This window comes from Dasypus novemcinctus, chromosome 22 (genome assembly GCF_030445035.2).
Source record: "Dasypus novemcinctus isolate mDasNov1 chromosome 22, mDasNov1.1.hap2, whole genome shotgun sequence".
Lineage (NCBI taxonomy): Eukaryota > Metazoa > Chordata > Mammalia > Cingulata > Dasypodidae > Dasypus > Dasypus novemcinctus.
This window is the reverse complement of record NC_080694.1, coordinates 2,064,612-2,088,674: the sequence shown is the minus strand read 5'-3', so window position 1 is coordinate 2,088,674 and position 24,063 is coordinate 2,064,612. Positions and strand designations below refer to the sequence as shown.

At 41.9% G+C, this 24,063-nt stretch overlaps 1 long non-coding RNA gene across 2 annotated transcripts in view; it reads left to right on the top strand.

Annotated features, from left to right (window-relative positions):
* Window positions 1–24,063, top strand: part of LOC131275261 (uncharacterized) — an 85,517-nt gene that overhangs the window by 25,140 nt on the left and 36,314 nt on the right. The window contains exon 2 of one of the 2 annotated variants that reach the window (XR_011647016.1): window positions 11,163–11,230. The exons of the other annotated variant lie outside the window; for it this stretch is intronic. This is a non-coding gene — a long non-coding RNA (uncharacterized lncRNA). The remainder of the gene's footprint in view (window positions 1–11,162; window positions 11,231–24,063) is intronic. 2 annotated transcript variants of the gene reach the window in all.

The window sequence follows — 24,063 nt, the reverse complement described above, 5'->3', positions numbered from 1 at the left end:
CCTCTGATTTCATTTTTCTTTTTCAATATATCTTTGACTGTTCAGGACCTCTTGCCCTTCCAAATAAATTTCATAGTTAGCTTTCCCAAGTCAGTAAATATGCTGTGGTAATTTTTATTGGGATTGGGTTAAATTGGTACATCACTTTGTGTAGAATGGAATCTTAATATGTTTTGTCTTCCTATCCATGAATAGCAAATATTCTTCCATTTATTTAAGTCTTCTTTGATTTTCTTTAACAATGCTGTGTAGTTTTCTGTGTATAAGTCATTTATATCTTGGTCTTTTGAGTTCATCTTCCTTCTTTAATCAATGTAGGCTGCCTGTGTGTTTCTAGGTATTTGTCCATTTCCTCTAAATTATCCCTCTTGTTGGCATAAAATTTTTCTAAGTATCCTCTTATAATACACTTTATTTCTATGGGGTCAGTGGTGATATGCCCTTCTTCATTTCTTATGTTATGTATTTGCATCTTTTTTTTTTTCCCCCTAAGATTTTGTCAATTTTATTGATCTTCTCAAAGAACCAGCTTTTGGTTTTATTTTTTCTAGTCCTTTTTTATTTTCAATTTCATTTAGTTCTGCACTAATCTTTGTTATTTCCTTCTTTCTACTTCCTGTCAAGTTAGTTTGTTGTTCTTTTCCAGTTCCTCCAGGTGTGCATTTAGATCTTTGATTTTAGCACTTTCTTCTTTTTTAATATAGACATTTAAGGCTCTGAATTTCCTTCTCAGTACAGCTTTTGCTGCATCCCATAGGGTATGATACATTGTGTTGTAATTTTCATTTGTTTGAAGGTAGTTACTGATTTCTTTGGGAATTTCCTCCTTTACCTACTGATTGTCTAAGAGTGTGTTGTTTAACTTCCATATCTTTGTGCCTAATCTGCTTCTGTGCCCCTCACTGATTTCCAGTTTCATTCCATTGTGGTCAGATAAATTATTTTGTATAATTTCAGTCTTTCTGAATTCATTGACAGTTGTTCTGTGACCCACCACATGGTCTATCCTAGAGAGTGATCCATGTGCACTCAGAAAGAATGTACATTCCAGTGTATTTGGGTGTAATGTTCTGTATATGTTTGTCAGGTTCAGATTCTCTAATGTACTATTCAAGGTCTTTGTTTATTTATTGATTCTCTGTTGAGATGTTCTGTCTAATAGTGATAATGGTGTATTAATGTCCCCCACAATAATTGTAGAGTCTTCTATTTCTCCACTTTGTTTTTCCAGTGTTCACCTTATATATTTTAAGGCCCCTGGTTAAGTGCATAAATGTTTATGATTTTTCTTGCTCCTTGAGAAATTTCTCCATTTATTACTATATCATGTCCTTTTTTTGTCCCTTATAATAGTTGTAAATTTAAAGTCTATTTTATGTGATATTAGTATGGCTACTCTTCACCCTTTCTGATTGTTTGCATGTAAAATTGTTTTCTAACCATTCACTTTCAGTCTCCTTGTGTCCCTGGGACTAAGGGGAGATTCTTTTTTTTTTTTTTTTATTGACTTTGTAATAATATTACATTAAAAATATATATATATGAGGTCCCATTGAACCCTACCACCCCCACCCCACCTCTCCCCCCCCCCAGCAACACTCCTTCCCATCATCATGACACATCCATTGCATTTGGCAAGTACATCTTTGGGCACCTCTGCACCTCATGGTCAATGGTCCACATCATGGCCCATACTCTCCCCCATTCCATCCAGTGGGCCCTGTGAGGATTTACAATGTCCAGTGATTGCCCCTGAAGCACCATCCAGGGCAGCTCCATGTCCCAAAGATGCCTCCACCTCTCATCTCTTCCTGCCTTTCTCCATACCCATCAGCCATCATGTCCACTTTTCTCAATCCAATGCCACCTTTTCTATGTGGACATTGGATTGGTTGTGTCCATTGCACCTCTATGTCAAGAGGAGGCTCAGATTCCACATGGATGCTGGATGCAATCCTCCCACTTTCAGTTGTAATCACTCTAGGCTCCATGGTGTGGTGGTTGTCCTTCTTCAACTCCATCTTAGCTGAGTGTGGTGAGCCCAATAAGTCAGATTGTAGGTGCTGGAGTCTGTTGAGGCTCAGGACCTGGCTATCACATTGTCAGTCCAGAGATTCAAATCCCCTAAATATATCTTAAACCCCAACACTAACTGCACCTCCAGCACATTAGCATGAAAGTCTTATGAAGAGAGATCCCATCTGAGTCCAGATTCATCACACATAAACACCAGTTCCAAAGAGGGGCCATCTGACCTGGTAGTTAACCCCATCGGCCATGACCATAACTCCCATGGGTCTCTTTAGCCCTCGAAGGAACCGATATCTGGGGGTTGTATCTGCTTTATCTGTCTCTCAGAGTCTGCTCAGTTGTGCATAAGGGCAATCCTTCTGACAGCCTCCAGACTCTTTTTTAGAGACTCGTAGCCATATAAACTCGTTTCTCCTTTCCATTTCCCCCTTACATTAGGTCAAACAGCATTTTAAAGTCATGTTATTTTATGTAGACAGGGATATTCTGCTGATTCGCGTTGAAACTTCCGTATAAGGTCATTTTCCAGTTGCATCATCAGTTGGTAGTTGATAGTGGTCCCTCGGTGCCAGGGAGACTCATCCCCGGGTGTCATGTCCCACGCTGGGGGGAAGGCATTGCATTTACATGCTGAGTTTGGCTTCTAGACTGGCCACATTTGAGTAACATGAAGGCTGACAGGAGGAAATTCCCAGGCACAATGCTGCTCTAGGCCGTGTTCTTATTTTAGGCTTATCAGCTCACAAGCATAGTCATTAGCGTCAGAGGCTCACTGTTGAACCCTCACTCCCTCCCGGTCCCCGCCGCTGCACCTGGGAGACTGTCACTGCTCTCCTAGGGACCACGACAGAGCACCACTGGCCAGGAACCCATTACCCCCCCTGCTGTGGTTTTTAATTGTTGCCACTATGAGTATACCCAAACATTGCCATGCACCCTGGACATATGTTCTGTACAGCTCCCTGTCAGCCATATATCACCTGTCATTGGTACCCCATACCAGTATCCCTCCATTGCCATTGTTGAAACACTCTGTGATCCAGAACTCCCTGAAATTTGAAGCCCAATATAATGTCAGGGTCCCTTACTAGGAAATGGCATATAGCGATGGGTTTAAAGGTTAGATAAAGAATACGTGTTGACTTGGAAAAAATTCTACATCCTATCTTTCCCCCCCCCCCTAATTATTGAGCTTCTCTTCACAGGAGCCCTAGACCACAGCAATGCATATATATAGTATACAGCACTCCCATACATCCACCACAAAACCTTTCCCTTCCACAGCGATACTCTTACACCCTATTCACATCATATTTACTTAACGTAATGTACAGAGTCTGAGACAATAGCTTTCAAACAAGGTGACATCTGTGCTTACATTGTGTGCATACTTTAGGATACACAGTTTTTTACATTCTTAGTTATCCTATGTTTTACATTATGGTTTACATTATCAGTCTGTCATCTCCTATATGTTATGGTGTAATATTACATGTTTTATATCCATCCTTGTGTACTCTCACGAAACTCCTCTCTTACCCCCCATTTACCTTGGTTACACACATTTAACGTCCATTTTCCCTTCCACCTTGGTGCCCACAGTGACAGCCAACCTCCGTTTCCCGAGGAGCCACTTCCAGATATAGATGGAATAGTGTTCAGGGTCTAACTTGCTCAACTGCCCCAATGTCCTGGGAGCCACCCTTTCTTTCGAGGGATACAGTTCCCTCTATTTGATGGCATTAGTGTTCCCCAGGATGTGGGTCCACCCCCACTCTCACTACTTGGGTTTCTACCCCATGGTGTCACCCACTCTGGCAGAATGAGCATTTAGACATTCCCCAGGAGCCCGTCCTGCATCAGACCCTCAAGGGGAGATTCTTGTAGGCAGCATACAGATGGGTCATATTTCCTTATCCATTCTGCCAATCTGTATCTCTTGATTGGAGAATTTAAGCCTTTAACATTCATTGTTCTTACTGCCAAGGAATTATATTAGCCAAATTTTCTACAGGTTTATGTGCCATATGATTTTTGGAATCAAGTTTTTTGTTGTTGTTTTTTTGGAGGCATCGGTGATTTAATACAGGACCTCATACATGGGAAGCAGGCACTCAACTACTGATCTGCATCTACTCCCCTATACCATATGTTTTTATTTCTCTTTCTATCTTTTCAGTTATTCTTATGCTCTCCTCCATGTCTTTCTCTCCTGTTTTTTTCCTTTCATCCTGCAGAACTCCCTTTAGTATTTCTTGATCGGCAGGTTTTTTTTATGGATAAACTCTCTTAATTTCTGTTTATCTGTTAATATATTGAATTCTCCCTCATTTTTGAATGCCAGCTTTGCTGGATAGAGAAATCTTGGCTGGAAGTTTTTTTCTTTTAGCACCTTAACCATATCATACTACTGCCTTCTTGCCTCCATGGCTTCAGATGAGAAATCAGCACCTAATCTTATTGAGCTTCCCTTGTATGTGATGGATCCTTTCTCTTGCTACTTTTAGTATTCTCTCTTTGTCTTGAATATTGAATAGTTTGACTAGTACATGTCTTGTGGTAGGCCTGCTAGGATTTATACTGTTTAGGTGCGCTGCACTTCCTGGACATGTACATCCATGTCCCTCAATAGAGTTGGGAAATTTTCAGCTGTTATTTCCTCCAACCGTCCTTCTGTCCCCTCTCCCTTCTTTTCTCCCTCTGAGATTCCTGTAATGCATAAGTTTGTGGATTTTGTGTTGTCATTCAAATCCTTAAGTCCCTCCTGGAGTTTTTATATCTTTTTATGTATCTGTTCTACTGTCTGATTCAGATGCAGTGTCTTCCACAACAGTGATTCTTTTCTCTGCCTTTTCAAATCTGCTGTTATGTGCCATTTGTATATTTTTGATTTCTGGCATTGTGCCATTTATCACCCTCATATCTGGTATCTTTTTAGGTGTGCTTACAATTTCTTTAGTATGTTCCCTCAGTGTTTTCTTGGCATCCTTAATCTCTTCCTTCACTTCATTAAGTCGATTCATGATATTTGTTTGTTCTCTATCTCCTCCTATCTTTTTAGTTTGTCATTAGACCAGGCCATGTCCTGTTTCTTAGTATAGCTTGCAGTTTTTTGTTGGTGTTTAGGCATCTGTTTATCTTGATGTGTTTATTCAGTTGGTTAACTTCTCTTTCTTAGTAGGATTATATTTTGTTCTTTTTGTCTTGTAAGGTTTCGTTTTGACTCTTCATTCCTTTTATTCTATTTTCTTTATGTTGTCTATATTCCCTTGAAAAAAAATAAGACCAGAGAAAAACAAAGATATAATAATAAAGAAAAATAGTAGTAGTGCTGCTACTAATAAAAGGTGGAAGGGGTGCTGTAAAAGACCCACCAAAATAATTTATATGAGAAAAAATCATAAGTAGTAAAGAAGAATAAGATGTAAAAAGTGGAATAGAAAAAGTGAAATGAGAAACAAAAGAGAAAAATATATAGAATGTATTAAAAGCCTGGAATGATAAGAAGAAAGGAAAAGAAAATAGAAGAAGGAAAAAAGGAAAGTAAAAAAATAAGGAAAGGAAACAGAAAAAAGAGAAATAAAAATGTGAAAATATTGAAACCCAAACAAAAAGAGTTGGGATGAATGAAAACAACAGAAAACAAGAGATAGAGAAAGGAAGGAAAGAAAAGAAATAATATAGGTAGAAAAATATCAGTAAAAGTAAAAAAAGGAGGGGGAGGACAAAGAAAGGGATATCACAACAAACAAGAAAGAAAACAGCAGCAACAGCAACAAAACAATGGAGGAAACACAGCCTTCCCTTTGAGCCCCTAAGGAGCTTCTCAAGCTGCTGCTGTTCATCATTCACCCTGTAGCCTGCCCTCTGAGGGTGATGTACTGGGTTTTTGCAATTACAATTTAAAAAGTTAAAATTAAAGAAGTTTTGTTTTGTTTTGTTTTGTTTTAAAGAAATAACAGATCCAAGAAAGACTAAAACAAAAAGAATATTATATTCCTTGTCATAAAGTACAAGCTGGATGATGCCTGACAACCAGGAGGCTCATGCTCTTGATTGACCTGGAAATCAAACCAGGGGCCTCCTATAGTCAAATCAGGAATTCCTCAACTGAGCTAAATTGTCTCCTTAGGTTAATGGCTCTTCAGAGAGCTAGCTGCCACCTTTCCCCAAGGTGTTTTTAGACTTCTGTAGCTTGCTAGAGTCCTGCTGATGAGGTGCCTGTGCTCAACCCCTCTCCAATGTAATTGCTTTCTCTCCCCAGGTGGGCAGCCAGTCAGGTTAGGGTCCTTCTGAGATTCGAAGGGGCCACAGCTAAACAAAGTCACCACAAAGAAACTACCTGGCTGTGCCAGAACCCTTTCCTCCCAGGGAACTCCCCCTCCCAGACCCTTGGCAGCAGCAAGCCAGGGGCCATGCAGTTACTTGCTATGATTGTGGGGTATATGTGCTGTTTCCAGCCACTGGGGTAAGCAACTCAGTTTTATCTAGTACTTTCCTAGATGACTCAGGGCACCTTCCTGTTCTATATATATCCAAAGTAGTTCCTTTAGACAGGTCCCTGCCTTCTCGCCTCTTTTTTTCTTAGCGGGTGTGTCTCTACCTACCTACTCAACCACAATTTTCCCGGAAATCCTCTAGGTTATTTTTTGATACTTGGTCCCTTTTATTCTATATACTTGTAGTTGTCTCCACTCCCTTATTTAAAAAAAAAAAAAAGGATCAGAGAAAAGAGAAGAAAATGGCAATATTAATACAAAAAAGTTAGATGAGGATGTGTACAAGAGCTAGGAAACTAAATTATATGAGTAAAAAATTCATTAAAAATACAAGGGAATAAGAATAAAAAGTGTTGGAATAGAAAACCTTTAAACAAGAAACAACATGGAGAACCAAAAAGATGGTGGCGGAGTAAGGAGCTCCTAGAGTCAGCTCATGCTACAGGGCAGTTAGCAAACACCCAGAGCTCTCTGGAGCCAGCTGAAGCACCTGTTTGGATGCTCCAGGAGGCCAGAAGAGCATCCTTCAACATCCTTGGGGGAGTGGAAGGAGACTGCCCATCTGCAGAGAAGACTCCTAAGCAGAGCTCTCCATGCCCTGGAGGCCAGTGCCCATCCTCCATTAGAGGCACAAGCCACCTTGGGAGCTGTTCTGTGGCTGGAATTGAAAGTTCCACTTCCCAAGAACAGGGGAGGAAGAGATGGTTGGGTACCAATTTCATCTACTGATGAGTAAATTCAGTGGGCTACAGTATGATCTGGAGAACAGCTGAAGTTTGAGCCTGTCCAAATCAGAAACAGGCTGGGAGGTGCCATCTTAACTCCACTCCTGGCACAAGAGGAAACAGGGCAGACTGAAAATCCCAGTGCTGGTGGGGACCGGCTTTTTTCCATCCAGATCATACTGCAGGTCTAGCCTAGGCCCCAGTGCCACCTCCAGCAGGGAGGAAGCTGTGGGGACCTACACCAGCCTTTCCAGGAAATTACTGGCCAAGCCACGAAGGCCGGTGATTATCCTACTCTAGCGGCACAAGCCACCCCAGAAGCTGCTCCGTGGCTGGAATTGGAAACTCCATTTCCCAGAAGCAGGAGAGGAGGAGACAGTTGGCTGCCGATTTTGGCTACTGATTGGTAGTCTTGGATGACTAAGAGGACAACCCTAGGAACAGCTGGGGTGTGAAGCAGCCCAAGTTGGAAAGAGACTGGTAGCTGCCACTTTTATTCCACCACAATCGAGGGGAAGCTGGACTGACTGAAACTCTGTGTCAGCAGTAATCAGTTTCTATCACACAGATCAGCCTGCAGCCCTAGCCTAGGCTTCAGCCCTGCCTCTGGCAGGGAGGAGGCTGAGGAGCCCTGCACCAGCATATACAGGTAACTGCAGGTAACTTTGGCTGGCATAGACTAAAAATCAGACGTCTACCAGGGCAACTGTGGTCATCTTGTATCCGCACTGCATAAATTGCTGCCCATACCTGCTGCTCCATCCCAACCCCAGATTATGGTTATGGTTAGGGTTAGGGTTAGGTTAGGGAAAAGGGGCAAAAGGAATATTTGAAGAAATAATGGTAGAAAATTTCCCAACCCTATTGAAGGACATAGATATCCCTGTCCAAGAAGCGCAACGCACACCCCTCAGAAAAAATCTGAATAGACCAACTCCAAGACACATACTCATCAGAATGTCAAAGGCCAAAGACAAAGAATTCTGAGAACAGCCAGAGAAAAGCAATGCATAACATATAAGATTTATCCAATAAGATTAAGTGCTGATTTCTCACCAGAAACCGTGGAGGCTAGAAGACAGTGCTTTGATTTATTTAAGATACTACAAGAGAAAAACTTCCAGCCAAGAATCTTATATCCAGCAAGACTGTCTTTCAAAAATGAGGGCAGAATTAGAATATTCACAGATAAACAGAAACTGAGATAATTTGTAAGCAAGAAGCCAGATTTTCAGAAAATACTAAAGGGTGTGTTAGAGCCTGAAAAGAAAAGACAGGAGAGAGGGGCCTGGAAGAGAGTCTAGAAATGAAGATTTTATCAATAAAAGTAACTAAAAGAGTGGTGAAAATAAAATAGATAAAACTCAAATAGGAATAAACTTAACCAATGATGTAAAGCACTTGTATTCAGAAAACTGCAACTCAATGTTAAAACAAATCAAAAAAGCCTTAAATAACTGGAAGAACATTCCATGCTCATGGATCAGAAGACTGAATATTAAGATGTCAATTTTACTCAAATTGATATGCAGATTTAATGAATCCTGATAAAAATTCTACGAGCATTAAAGAAAAAATTGAAAACACAATCATTAAATTTATTTGGAAGGGTAAGGAGTCCAGAATAGCCAGAAACATCATAAAAAGGAAAAGTAAACCCTCATCTCCAGACTTTAAATCATAATACCTACCTGTAGTGGTGAAAAACAGCATGTTACTGGCCTAAAGACAGACACAGGAGACCAACGGAACCAAATTTATGGTTCAGAAACAGTCCCTCACAGGTATGGTCAAGTGATTTTTGACTAGACTGTGAAACTCACACAGCTCAGGCAGAACAATCAATTCAACAAAAGATGCTGAAGAATTGGATATCCATAGCTCAAAGAAGGAAAGAGGACCCCTAACTCACACTTTATCCAAAAATTAACTCAAAATGGATGAAAAAACTAAAAAACAAAAACCATAAAACTTCTAGATGAAATTATTGGAAAATATCTTCAAGACCTGGTAGTAGGTGGTGGATTCTTAAAGGAGATAAGAGGACTGAGTGCAGTACTGATGTTTAATGTATGTAGAAGTTTTAATTAGCTTTACTGTGAGAGTGTGGAAATGTATAGAGTGGATGGTAACACACAGTAACAGCTAGTTTATAAATGGGATGTGACTGTAAATGGTAGTGTAGTTATGTAAATGCCAATTCACAGAATGCTAGAGAATAATCTAGCAACTGAATAGCACAGTAAACCAAGAGGTGGATGAGAATCGTGGTTGATGGTACAGACGCAAGAGTGTCCTTTGTTAGCTAGAACAAATGTATATCACTAGTGTAGTTGTGTTGAGAATGTGGAGAAGCATGGAAAAATACAGCTGGAGTGACCTATGGACTGTGGTTTGTAGTAATATAATCTTGCATCTATGCAAAAGATGTACTACGTTGATACTGAGGCAGTATGGAAAATGTGCCAAATGTACACTATGGACATGGTAACAATCAGATGATATTATTTTATCGGTAGCAAATGACACACCACATTGTGGTATGTTGATGGAGGGGTGTTTGGGAATTCTGCACATGTGCATGATTGTTTTATAAGTTTACAACTTCTGTCAAAAATATATTTAAAAAACAATAGGGTGGGTTGGAGAAAAACAAATGTAAGATAAGGACTATGATTAGTAGTAAGGTTTTGACAATATTCTTTCATAATTTGTAACAAACATCTCATGACAATGCAAGGTGTTGGTGGAGGGTTGATGGGTGAGACCCCTGTGTGATGTTATGCATGTTTGCTTTAAGTTCGCAACTTTTACTATACACTTGTTTACGTATGTTCATATATAAATGATATGAAGTTGATAATCGGATTGGTTAGGGGAAAATGCTTTGTTTAGTAGTAATATTTTGATAATGCTCTTTAATCATTAGTTAAAAAGGTTTAAAAACAATGCAAGTTATTGGTGGTAGGGTAAGATGTTATATATGTTTGTTTTGTAAGTTCACAACTATTATACACTTATTTATGTATGTAATGAAGGAAAGAAGAGAAATAAAGTAGCTTGGAAAAACCAGTAAAAGAAAAAAATTGAAACAAACAAAGGGAAAAGAATAAACAAGAGACAACACAGTAACCAAGAAACAATCCAGGGAGAGCAGCCTTCCCTCTTAGGCCCCTGGAGGCGTTCTCAGGCTGCTGGTCGCTCATCACCTGGCAACCTGCCCGCTGCAGGTGATGTATCCAGTTTTAGTGAGTAAAATAAAGGAAAAAGGAAAAAAATATATCCAGTATACCACAGAAGAAAACAATGGAAACTCAGTAAGTTCCCTAACATAAGGTGCTGACTGTGTACCTTATCTCTCCCTGGATCCCTTCTCTTAGGAGGTACCAGGGCTCAAACCTGGGACCTTCAAGCAAGGCAGGAATTCCCCTACTGTGCTACAGCTGGTCTATAGGCTAAATAGGCCACTGAAAGCTTATCTGGCTCTTCCTGCCCCCATTTCCCTTAGGCAGTTGGACTTCTAAAACAGTTTTCAGGGTCAGGCTAGTTAGGAGCCTGTCTCCACCCCCTCCTTGACCAAGTTCCTCTCTCCCAGGGCAGTTGAGTGTGGCAGCCTGCCTGAACTGGAGTCTCTCCCCTCGCCCCAGGGCCACCTCAGTGTGGCTGGTATCCACCCCAAGATTGAAAGGGGGCTCAGGTGCCCAAACCCACAGAAAGGAAACCACTCTCCACCCTTAGCCAGACCCCCCTTCCTCCAGGGAACTTCCCCTCCCACTCAGCTGGCCTTTGTGAGCCAGGGGTTCCACAGAGGTTATTTGCCTTGAGGGTAGGATTTACCCAGGCTTTTCTATCCACAGGGATGATCAACTCTTGATTTTACCTTGGGCTCTTTATCTCTCCTGTCCAGCTCCCTGCTGAATGATGTCTCCAGGTCTGCAGCCTGCTGCTGTGTGGATTCCAAGACAGCTCACTCAGGTTAGGCCCCTGCCCCCTCGCTGCCATTTTTTGCAAAAGAACTGAGCAGTGCCCACCTACATCAATGCCATTTTCCCAGACTAGTACCTAAATTACCAATTTTTTATCTGCTCAATGAGTAAAAAGAAAACATGAGAATGATGTCTCATGAAATAGAGAATATCAGTAAAGAGCTATAAAGTATAAAATCAACAGGAATGGAAATTCTGGAGTTGAAAAGTACAATTAGTGATATGAGAACTTCTCTAGAGGTGATCAACAACAGCTGTCTCCCTGAGTAAAGACCCGAACAACTCTCTCAGCAGCCTGGAGAATGCACCTTGCTATTTAAGTCTTTCTTCACCTAGATCGTGTCCATTCCAAAAGATGTAGCTGTGAGACTGTTAGAGGTTTGCAATAATTAACAAGCTGTATCTCAGTTTCCTCTGATATGCATTGGGAAAAGGCAAACCCCCTCTCCTGTGTCTGAGGGCATGGCAGGCATTTTCCCACAAGTTAAACAAGAAACCTCATAGGGATAGGAATAGAGGGAAATGGAGATCTTTACTACCTCTACCTGCATATCAGAGGAAAATGGAGATGGAAACCTTCACTATTTACATATCCTTTAATCCCTACAGATGAAAAGAAACAACTTCTCCTGCAGCATCCCCAGAAGCCATAAACTCCCTCAACCCCCTCCCAGTACCTCACTCAGACCCTCAACTCCCTCCCACTAACTATCATTTCCCTGCCTAGGAAAGTTCTGTATAAATTGAAGTCCCCCATACCCCCTTCCAGGAGTGGGCTGAAGTCTCTCTTCAGACCCCGACCATGCTGGTGGGGGGACTGAAGCCTGTTCTTCAGACCCCCTCCATTGGGAGAGCTTCTCAAGAAATACATATTCTGCCTGTGGTCAATCAGTCTCTGTGTCCTAGCCGGTTTTTCTCCAACAGAGACTTTCTAGTTTTCTTATGAATTTTACTGGTCACTAGTGATGTTGAATGAAGTGTCATACCCTTGCTTATGCTTAACTCACTGCAGATCCTATGATTTAGGGTATACAGGGGAGGGGAGATGGTCAATTATTTGTTCTTTCAGAGACCTCTACTTCCTTCTGAGAACCCAAGACTGCACCCAGCCTGAGTGAAAATCCTCCAAGGGAGAGACACGGCACTCCTGTCAGAGATATTCCACATCCTTGCCTCTGAGTCCCCAGGAGACTTCCAGAAAATAGTGACCCTCCATTAACATTAACAGGGAGAACTACAACCCAAATTTCTGTGAACCCCAATATCCCTGAGGATCCCACAAATTCCTACCTGAGCCACATCTCAGTGAAAGCTCTTCTATTATAAATTAATCTTTCCCAGTCTCACAAAGAAGAAAGGTGATTGTTTTGTCTTTCAAGTCCCTTACTGATGCCATATAAATTTGAGAATTGGTTTTTCCATTCCTGTAAAAAAAAATGGCTGCTGGGAGTTTTTTTTTTAAGACTGATTTATTCCCCCCCACATTGTTTGCTCATCTTCTTTTAGGAACCAAACCTGGGCTACCATATAGCAGGCAGGTGCCCAATCACTTGAGCCACCTCTGCACCCTGCTGTGATTTTTATAACTATTTTGAATCTGTAGTTCCTTGTGGGTAGTATTGATAGTAGAACCAGCAGTCTTATCATCCTTGAACAATGAATGTCTTGCTGTATGTTTAGGTCTTCTTCAGTTTCATTCAGAAGTGTTTGCTAGTGTTCCAGTATTTCTATCCTTTCATCACATTCATTCTTAGGTATTTTATTTGTTAGCCTGCTAATTGAATGGACTTTGAAAAGAAGTCCACTTCAGGTTTTTTTTTTTTTTTGCTGTACTATATAAACAAAACGACTTTTTTGTGTGTATCTCATATGATCAAGTTTGCTTAAAGTCTATATTGTTGCATTAGTTATGTTGAATCTTTTGAAATTATGTATTTAAAAGCTTATGTTGGCAGTGGATAAGGATAGCTTTACTTCTTCCATTCCAATTTGGATGACTTTATTTCTTTTTCTTACCCATTTGCTTGGCAAGAGCTTTAGGTCCAGTGTTGAAAAGCAGTGATAAAAGTGAGCTAACTTACCTTGTTTGTGACCTGATGGGAAAGATTTTCAGTATTTCACTATTGAGTAGGATGTTAGCCGTGGGTTTTTTAGATGCAGTTGTGAACATAGAAGAATGACTTCCACAGATGACTTAGCAGCAGAAAGTCCCCAGATTGTTGGCATCTTGCAAGTGCGTTTCTGAAATCCTGGAATGTGAGTTAATTGTAGGATACCTACATTTTTATGGTTGAAGAACTTAATTCTTACTAATATCCATATGTTCAAGTTTTAGTAATAAGATCATGGTACACAATACCTGAAATATTTTGATGTGTTCTTAAATTTTTAAAAATTCAGTGAAACCAATTAAATGAACTTTTCTTTTAGAGGGTATTTATAAAATAGTACTTTTAATGGGGCAAGGGCACATATTAAGCACAATCCTTGGGGATCATGGGAAATATAAAGATTACTTTGGGGGGTGTTGGTGTGTGTGCCTGATGATACATGTTATGCCATATGGTGGTAATATTGTAGTCCAAATATAAATGACTCTGAACCTATGTGATTGTGAATCAAAAGCAGTAGAAATTTTAAAGAATTTGCTGAATTGGAACTGTGATTACTAACACCAAATCTGTAAAAAAAATAGATTGATATAAAACATAGAAAGTTGATAATTCTTTAGTTATTATAAAGTAAGAGAAACTAAAATCTAATGATTGTAGGAACACAATAAATATAAATATAAAAAATTAAGGTAATTCACAAATGAAATACAGCATAAGTTATTCAAATAACAGATAATTGATTTTTAAAATATATAGACATTTATGGATAAATGATTTTGAGAATATATAGACATTTATAGAGATTGACTAGAGTTTGGCAATGTGGTAATTTTTCTCTTCAGTAGAGGAGTACATATAACAGGAATATTTGGTAGCCAGATGGAGAAAGAAAATAGGGAACAAAAGGTTCAATAGAAGTAATGAGAGTGAAGACCCGGTTTTAAGAGTAGTAGAAGTACAGAATCCAGAAATGTCAGCAAGAAAGATTTCTTACTTTAAAACATTTCATGAAAAATATAGAGAGAGAAACAGATCGGTATTGTTGGGAAAGCTGTTTTCAATCTCCTTTCTGTCTATATAATTTTTTTAACTATATGAATACTAACAAAAAAATCCACATTATTTTATTTTCAAGTACCAAGGTAATAATAGGGAGAAAAGGAGTAAGGGCAGAGAAATGCAGAACAAATGGTGATCTACATTATGTGCTGAAATGTACTTTCTGAAAAGTAGATAAAAGGCATGAAGAAAATGGCCAATATGTGACAAGATATAAAATTTTATAAAAAACTCAAAAAATGAATGAGAAGAAATAAGAAAATTGGAAAAATACTTCAACCTGAAATGTAATCTCTAAGAAATAGGGTGACAAGATAACGCTTAAGTAGAAAGAGAAGGTGAAATGCCAAAAGAGCTGATAACACACTAAGTGGAGAATGTTAAGGAGTTGGGGAAAAAAATGGAAAAGGTGAGGAATGTTACAGATGGTCCAGTGTCTGCACCCTGGAGTGCCTGAACCAGGAGGTGGGCAGGGCCATCCCAGTCCCTAGGCCCTGGCTGGGCCCTGTGGTGGGGTGGGCCTGCCTGTGGGTGGTCCTGGAAGCTGCCCCACCTCCCATGATGCTCAGCTCCAGGCTGCAGGCCTTGGCAGTTGGCGGGTGGCCCTGGAAGCTGTCCTGCCTCCTCCCATGATGCTCAGCTCCAGGCTGCAGGCCTTGGCAGTTGGTGGGTGGCCCTGGAAGCTGCCCTGCCTCCTCCCATGATGCTCAGCTGCAGGCTGCAGGCCTTGGCAGTTGGTGGGTGGCCCTGGAAGCAGCACCCCCCTCCCATGATGCTCAGCTCTAGGCTGCAGGCCTTGGCAGTTGGTGGTGGCCTTGGAAGCTGCCCCCCCTCCCATGATGCTCAGCTGCAGGCTGCAGGCCTTGGCAGTTGGTGGGTGGCCCTGGAAGCTGCCCTGCCTCTTCCCATGATGCTCAGCTCCAGGCTGCAGGACTTGGCAGCTGGTATCCAGGCTTCAGCAGCCAGGCCTTGGCTGATGGCTGTGGCTCCTCAGGTGCCAGGCTGCCTTGAGCTCTGCAGCCTGGGGATGTTTGTGGTAGGTGTTAGTCCTGTGCACTGGGGAGGGAGCCGACCCTTCTGTATTAACGTAGTGTGCTCCCACTTGTCCAGGGCAGTCCTAGTTTATGTCTATTGTCCTACCTTTTCATGTTCCCCCCTCCCACTTTATATCATATGGTCACACTATTATATCTGTAATGGAAATTTCTTTAAGAAAGGTTGACTTAATGACTGAATAACTTAAAAATTTAAGTTAAAAAAAATCATGCAAAAAATAGACTGTAAAATCAGACACAGGCATTTATTTTTGTGCCCGGTCGGCCTGTCCAGCAAGGAGGTAAGAGAGATTGGTAGGTGGGTGTCTGGGAGGGGGAAGAGCTGAGGGAGTAGGGGCTAGATGAGAGGCAGGCTTACCTTTCATTTTGTAGCTTTTTCATCAGTTGATTTTTCTTAAAATAGATGTGTGTTTTTCCCACAAAATATACAATAATAAAGATTCTGGAAGGGGTCAAGACAGGCATTTGAATATGTCCTGTTACATGAATTTTCCTTCCAGGAGGCCCCTAATTAGCTGGGGATTCTCACAAAGTGTGACAAAGTTTTGGTTTTATATTCATGAGAAATATTGGTGTGTGTTTTCCATTCCTTTAATATCTTTATCTGGTTTTGCCATTAGGCTAATGTTGGCCTCAGAGAGTGAGTTAGGAAATGTTCCCTCTGCTTTGTTTTCTGAAAGAGATTGTGGAGAATTGGTTTCATTTTTCCTTAATGTTTGGTAGAATTTGCCAGTGTCTGAACCTGGTCCTTTCTTTTTTGGAATGTTATTAATTATTGATTCAAACTTTTAATGGCTCTAGGACTATTCTGATTATATGTTTGTTCTTGTGTGAGTTTTGATAGTTTGCATCTCTCAAGGAATTTTGAGCCATTACATCTAAGTTATAAAATTATTGGACATAGGGATGTTCATATCTTGTTTGAGTTATCCTTTTAACATCTGTGGAACCAGTATGATCCCTCTTCCATTCCTGGTATTGGTAATTTGTATCTTCTCTATTTTATGTTTGGTTAGCCTAGAGGTTTATGTTTGAGTAAATCTTTTCAAAGAAAAAACTGATGCTTTAGTTTGGGCTTAAGTTTTCATTTCTATGTGATTAATGTGCAGGAGTACACTTGCTGGGCTGTATGGTAAGTATATATTTAGTTTTCTAAGAAACTGCTACCTAGTTTGGCTTTTTTTTACCACCACCACCCCCCCCCCCCCCCCCGTGGCATTTTGCTTGCTGTCTGCTCTGTGTCCATTCGCTGTACGTTCTTCTGTGTCTTTATTTATTTTTATTTTATTTCCCTCCCCCCGCCTTGTGGCTTGCTTCTTGTCTATTCTGTGTCCATTCACTGCATGCACTTCTGTGTTTTTGCTTGTCTCCCTTTTATTTTTGTTGTGTCACCTTGCTGCGTTGGCACTCAGCTGTGCTTGTAGGCTCGGTGGCACTCCGCAGTGCCTGGGCTGGAGGCTCTCCACAGCGTGCGGGCAAGCCTGCCTTCACAAGGAGGCCCCGGGATGCAAACCCAGGGCCTCCCATATGGTAGATGGGAGCCCAACTGACTGAGCCACAGCCGCTTCCCTGCTAACTAGTTTTTCAGAGTGACTGTACCATTTTACATTCCCTTAAGCAATGTATGAGAGAGTCAGTTTCTCTGTAATTTCACCAGCATTTGGTATATCACTTTTTATTTTAGTTGTTTTAATAGTGTATAGTTACGTATGATAATGGTGTAGGTTGCATGTCTCTAATAGCTAATTATATCAAGCATCTCTTCATGTACTTATTTCCCATCCATATATCTACTATGGTGAAAAGTTTGTTCATATGTATTGCCCATTTTCTAATAGTATTGTTTTCTCATGGTTGAATTTTGAGAATTTTGAAATTCTTTTAATTTATTCTAGATATCTGTATTTTTGTGTGTGTGTTTGGTACTATGGCCAGGGATTGAACCCAGGACCTTGTAAGTGGGAAGCTGGTACTCTACCACTAAGCCATGTTTTTTCCTTTGTTTGCTTGTTTTTGTTTATTTTAGCAGGTATTTGGAACTGAACCCAGAACCTCCCTTGTGAGAAACAGGCACTCAACCACTTCAGCCACATCCAGTCCCAATATTCTAGATACCTGTTCCATCTATTCTAGATATCCGTTCTTTCTTCGCCGTAGTTAAATTTCCAAATACTATTCCCTGTTGGTAGTTTGCCTTTATAGTTCTTTTGCAGATCAGTAGTTTAAAGTTTGGTGAAGACCCATGTATCAAATTTTTTTTTATGATCTCAGTCAGTGCACTCTCCCTTTGGAATCTGTTTCCATGTGTTCAAATATCAAATAGTTTTGATGATGCCCCAGTCTTTCTCTTGCCTAGCATGACAACGCCATTGATATTCTGCTTCAGTGTCATAATTTGAAGCAAAAAAATTTTTTCTCTATTTTTAAAGGAGCTTTAGATGACATTGATGTTCCATCAAAATATGGGGAGTTCCCATATATCCCACTCCTTCCCCTTAACACCCTTTTCCCCGTGAATATCTTTCATTAGTGTGGTCCATTTGTTTCACGTGATGACCACATATTGAAGCATTGCTACTAAGCATGGTCTGTAGTTTACATTATATTTTACACTTTGCACAGCACATTATTATAAGTTTTGAGAAAATGTATGAGTTGTGTCTGTTATTGCTGTATCATGCAAAATTATTCCAGTGTTTCAAAAATGCCCCATGTTAACTCCTCTTCTTCCCTCTCCCTCCCCTCAGAACCTCTTGTGTCCACTGTCTTTCTATCAGTTCTTCCATTATTAGAATAATAATAGTCTAATTTAGTCCATAGTTGCATTCCTCCTGTTTGTTCATTCTTCTGTCTTTTAGATTTTGTGATTGTGTCACTTTTTATTTTTTTATTTTTTTAATTTTTTTTTAAGATTTTATTTTATTTATTTCTCTCCCCTTACCCTGCTGCGTGTTCTTCTTTGTTCGTTTTTGTTGTCAGTGGCATGGGAATCTGTGTTTCTTTATGTTGCATCATCTTGTTGTGTCAGCTCTCCGTGTGTGTGGCGCCATTCCTGGGCAGGCTGAACTTTCTTTCGTGCTAGGCAGCTCTCCTTATGGGGCGCACTCCTTGTGTGTGGGGCCCCCCTATGCGGGGACACCCCTATGTGGCAGGGCACTCCTTGCGAGCATCAGCCCTGTGTGTGGGCCAACTCCACATGGGTCATGGAGGCCCGGGGTTTGAACTGCGGACCTCCCATGTGGTAGACGAATGCCCTAACCACTGGGCCAAATCCACTTCCCTGTGTCACTTTCTTACCCCACATCAGTCCAGTATCAATACTTCAAATATGTGCAAAACCTGACCACCTGGTTTCCCTGTTACTGCTCTGTCTCATCCATCATATCACTTGCCTGGACTACTGTGATAGCTGTGCAGCTTGGCCTGCCTTTGACCTGCTTACCACTGTGGTCCATTCTTATCTGGCAACCTGAATGGTCCTGTTCAAACCTAAGGCAAGTCTTGTCCCTTGTTACTCTTTACTGAAATCCCCGTGCATTCCCAGCTTACAGTAAAATGCAAAGTTATTATACTGGACTACAAAGAACTCCAGAATGTGTGTCCAAGTCTTTAAGCAGTTTTATTGAGATACAGTCACATACCATAAATCTATCCAAAGTGTGCAGTGACTTTAGTATAATCACAAGAGTTGTGCATTCATCACCACAATCAAGTTTAGAACATTTTCATCATTCCAAGAAGAAAAGTCCCATACCCCTTAGCAGTCACCTCTCAATCCCTCTATCATTCCCCAGGCCTACATAACCACTAATCTAATTCCATTTCTATAAATTTATTTTTACATTTTATATTAATGAAATCATGGAATATGTAGTACTTTGTTCATAGATTCTTTCACTTACCATAATGCTTTCTTAAATTATTGTACTTTTTTTTAATTAGGAAAGTTGTGTATCTACAGAAAATTCATGTAAGAACAGTTTACATTAGGTATATTTTTCCATATACCTTCGTATTATTAACAACATGTAATAGTGTCATAGATTTGCTATAATTCATGAAAGAACAATCTCGTGTTTGTACTATTACCTGCAGTCCATCGTCCACAGCATTGTACATGTAGTTAAACAATCCCATGTTTTGGCTTCTAACTTTTCTTCTAGTAATGTATATGCCCTTAAACTTCTTCCCTTAACCACATTCACAAACATGCTCCATAGTAAGGTCCTACCATCACCACAATCCATTTCCAAACATTTACAATCAACCTGAATAGAAATTATGCACAATTTAAGCATCAGATTTCCATTCTCTACCCCCATTCTATCCCTCGGTGATCTATATTCTGGATTGTAAGTCTATGAGTTTGATTATTATAATTCGTTTTTACCAGTGAGATCATACAATATTTGTCCTTTTGTGTTGGGTGTATTTCACTGAACGTAATGTGTTCATGATTCATCCATGTTGTCGCATGCATCAGAACTTCATTGCTTCTTACAGTTGAATCATGTTCCATTGTATATATTTACCACCTTTTGTTTATCCATTCATCTGCTGGTGGTTATTTGACTTCTACCTTTTGTCTATTAAGCTCTGAACATTGGCATACAAATACCTGTCTGAATCTCTGCTTTCATTTCTTTTGGATATATGTCCAGAAGTGGGATTGCCAGGTTATAGGTAATTCTAAGTTTTTACTGCCAAACTGTTTTCCACAGCCAATGCATTACATTTACATTCAGACCAACAGTGTATAAGGTTTCCTGTTTATATGCATCCTCATCAGCACTTCCTAATTTACAATTTAACATAATAGCCATTTAAATGGGTGTGAAATGATAACCCATCATGCTTTTGATGTGCCTTTCCCTAATGGCTAATGGACTTGAGACTTTTCATATGATTATTTCCCATTTGTGTATCTTTTTTGAAGAAATGTCTATCTCAATACTGTACCTACTTTTAATGGGTTTGTTTGTCATGCCCAACTACCTTGGAGGTTACCCAGTGAGCCATGCTCTGTCTTCCTTCTCCGCTTGTCACTGGCCATTTCCTTGATGTGGAAATAGCCTCTCACCCCTTGGCTGCTTCCTTCTCCTCCTTTGATCCCCAGCTCCAGTCTTGTCTCCTCTGATTTAGGTAGAAATTTTTTTTGTTCTGGTGGTACCAGGGCTGGGCATTGAACCTGGGACCTTGTATGTGGGAAGCTGGCACTGAACCACTGAGCCACATAGGCTCCCTTGAGTTGATTTATTCGTGTTTGCTTTTTTGTTTTTAGGAGGCACCAAGAACCAAACTTGGGACATCCCATGGGGGCAGCAGTTGCTCAACTGCTTGAACCGCATGCACTCCAACATCTTTCTTACCTGCTCTGTTATCCTAACTGACCCCTCAAGTTGTATTTGCTGATTCTTTATCTCTTGCTCACTGGATTGTCAATCACTTCCAAAAGGTTTACATTCATCTCTCCCTGCCCTGGGCCTAGCACAGGGTCAGATATACAGTCATCACTCATTCACCATTTAATAGAGTGTAAAGAATGGAGGACAGTGCCTGGTGCTTGGCTCTTTCCACCATGTGTACAATGACTCTCCTGGCAGGGGAGGTGCTTTCAGGCTCACATCTGCAGCACTTGGATATAGTTGAAACTTGTCAGGGGCTTTGAGGTCAGCCCGCTTGGGTGGAATTTTGACTCTTGTGAATTCATATTCACAGTGGTATGCCTAAAGTCAGACTCCTTCCCTATACTTAGATCCTGATATATGCTTGGTGGTCACTTCAGGGTAAGTACTTGAGATCTTTATGCCTATCCCTCATCTGTAAAATGGTGATAAGAAAGCATCCCTAATTTTTAGACTTTGTTGTATAATTAAAATCTAATTTTAGCTTGCCTGCCTCCCCAAATAGCCTCCTTCCATTCCCTATTCCTCCGAAAGGAGAGTGATGGACTCAGTGGGTCCTATGCTTATTTTAAGGTAAATCGTCTAGGAATGTGTCATATCTTAGACATACACATTTCAGTGTTTACAGTGCAGAGGTGACTTTTCATCCCTTGTTCACTCTGGTCCTAGGGCCTTGATGTCAGACACACACTCTATAGGTGAGCTGTGATTTGTCTATACTTAATTAAAAGTAAAAATAATCACCAGCTTCAAAACACTTAATATATCCCATGTGTTTTATTGTGTGTAGTAGTGATGACCCAGTGCATTCCACAGTCTGAGTCCCCTCCCCTGGGCCCACTGTCTTGGGCCTCCACCTATCTCCCTCCCTCCCCAGGGCCCTCTTCACCCCAGGCTCCCCATCTACCAATCCCTTCCCCCAGGCCACTTTTACCCTTGCACCCCATCTTTCCTTTCCCTGGATCCACTATATCATGAGCTCCCATCCCTTAAAGTCAAAACACATTTTTAATATTTATGGGTCAGGTTTTTACTCAGGCTTCATCTGTCGTGCTGCTTTCCCCACCCCATTAGCTGAGACATCATAAACTTGAAAGAGTTAATCCTGCCTTCATCTGTCTCCAGTTCTACAAGTCAATGGCTTCTTTATACTTGATTTACAGAGGATAGATAAATTATGTAAAAGAACCAGGTTTTATTTATAAAAGATCTGGAAGACTGACAAGGAAAATGGGAAGGGCAGGAGGTACCTGTGGGCAGCAGTGGGCTCTGCCAGCTCCACATCTGGAGGGGACGGGCCGAGGGCTCTTCTCCTGTCTGAGTAATCTGACTGCTGGGATCCTACCAGATGACAGCACAAACCCTCAACTTCAGGAGCAAAACTGTAGGAAACACAGAGGAAATGGAAACCTTTGTCTTTGGGGCTCCAGCTGGCTCTAGGAGTGAAGAGAACAGGGTCTATTTATGTAACATTTTTAAACTGGACAACCCAGATCCAGCCTGCAGGAAAGTGGACAAGGCTGCTTCTTGAGGTTCCCTGCCTCAGGCCAATATTTGCCTCTTTAGACCCTGAGATGGTGGAAGCCCACCTGGAGAGGAGTGAATGGGCTGAGGGCCCACCAGTTCTGTCTCCTGCAAAGCCCTAACTCATAATGAGAGAACCCTGAAGGCCAAGCTGCTCTTGGTAGGTTTGGTGGGAATAAAGGTTGGGATGGACGTGCATGTAAACACAACAGGGCTCTGAGAGGTTCTGGACCTTCCACGGGAGATAAGGGGGCCCTGCCAGGGCAGGCCCCTGGGTATTAGGCAGCATGTAGGGGCATCAGTGCCTCCAAACACAGGGATACTCTTAGGGGTGCTGGCCCCTATGTTGGCCATAGGTTGCTCTGGCTCCAGGTTCCCATGGCTTCAGGCCTCATCTTACCCCACAGTGATTCGTGGTGTGGGGGGCCCCACTCCTTTCTGCTCTTACACTGAGCGCATCAATGTTGGAGCTCACATCTGTGACCTCCACTTGGCTCCCAAAACTCTTCGGTGCTGCTAAAACCCCCAACCTGGAGACGACTGGGGTGGTTCTGCCAAATGTTGAGCATCGCTGCCTCATGTTGGGCTTGAATTGGTCACAGCAACAGGGCATGGTGGTGGCTGCAAAGCCAGAGGCACTGACTGTGTCAGAGAACACAGCGGGGGTGGACCCAAAGACCAGCTGGAGCCTGGCATGGCTGCCCAAGGTGGAACTTATGTGTATCATTCCCCCAAAGCGCCACACAGTTGTGCGGTGCTGACCGGGGTTGGCTAGCCATGAGGAGAGGTTGAATTGGGAACTGCGAGTTTTGCAAACTGGAAAGAATGGTTAGAGCTGATGGCTCCATGAGGCTGCCCACCAGGAACTCCAAATAGAGATGGTGGGTGGCTCTAGGGGTAAAGGGGAGTTTACACTTCGGGGTAGGGCTGCGGAACCCAGGTATGTGCAGGCTGAGGCAGTGCTGCCACGGTGTATGTCTGAAGGGCCTGGTCAGATGGGAATGTAGTCACACTGCAGCCAGCAGGAGGCCCACAGAGCAGTGGGGTGAAGGGATGTGGTATTCATCAGGGTCCCCCCAAGTTTGGAAGAAGGTGGGAAGCCAAGCCTGCAGGTGTCCTGGTTGAGGGGTTGGAAGTGGTATAGAAACAACCCTTGGAAGGCCCTTGGAGTGAGGGTCCCCGGGCGAGGTGGTGGGAGGGGTGGCCATAAGGAGAAGTCAGGAGAGACCACACACACTGGGATCACTGACCCCATTCTGAATATGTTGGGATAACTGGGGAGGGTGGAGGTGCTGGGAGCTGTGGGGAAGGCAGAACCGGCATCAGCTGCAGCCACACAGAGACTCGGGGATGCAGAGGAACTCCTCTCTCCCCTTTCAGGTCTCCCCGAAATGGGTGTTACCATGAAGGAGGAGGACCCTCGGCAGCAGCTGCAGGAGCAGATTTCTTCTTTCAGTTCCCACCTCCTGTGGGGCCGGGATCCAGGGCAGAAGAGGGCCAGCACACAGCCCAGCCTGGTTGGTATCTGATGATGGGGTGGCAGCAGGGCTCAGCGAGGTGAAAGAGGCTGAGGGGAGAGGATGTGCCAGAACGTCAGGTGGGGCTGGGACAGTGAGGAGAGGACGGGTCTGCTGAGCAGCATTTCTTCTGAGGCAAAGGACCCAC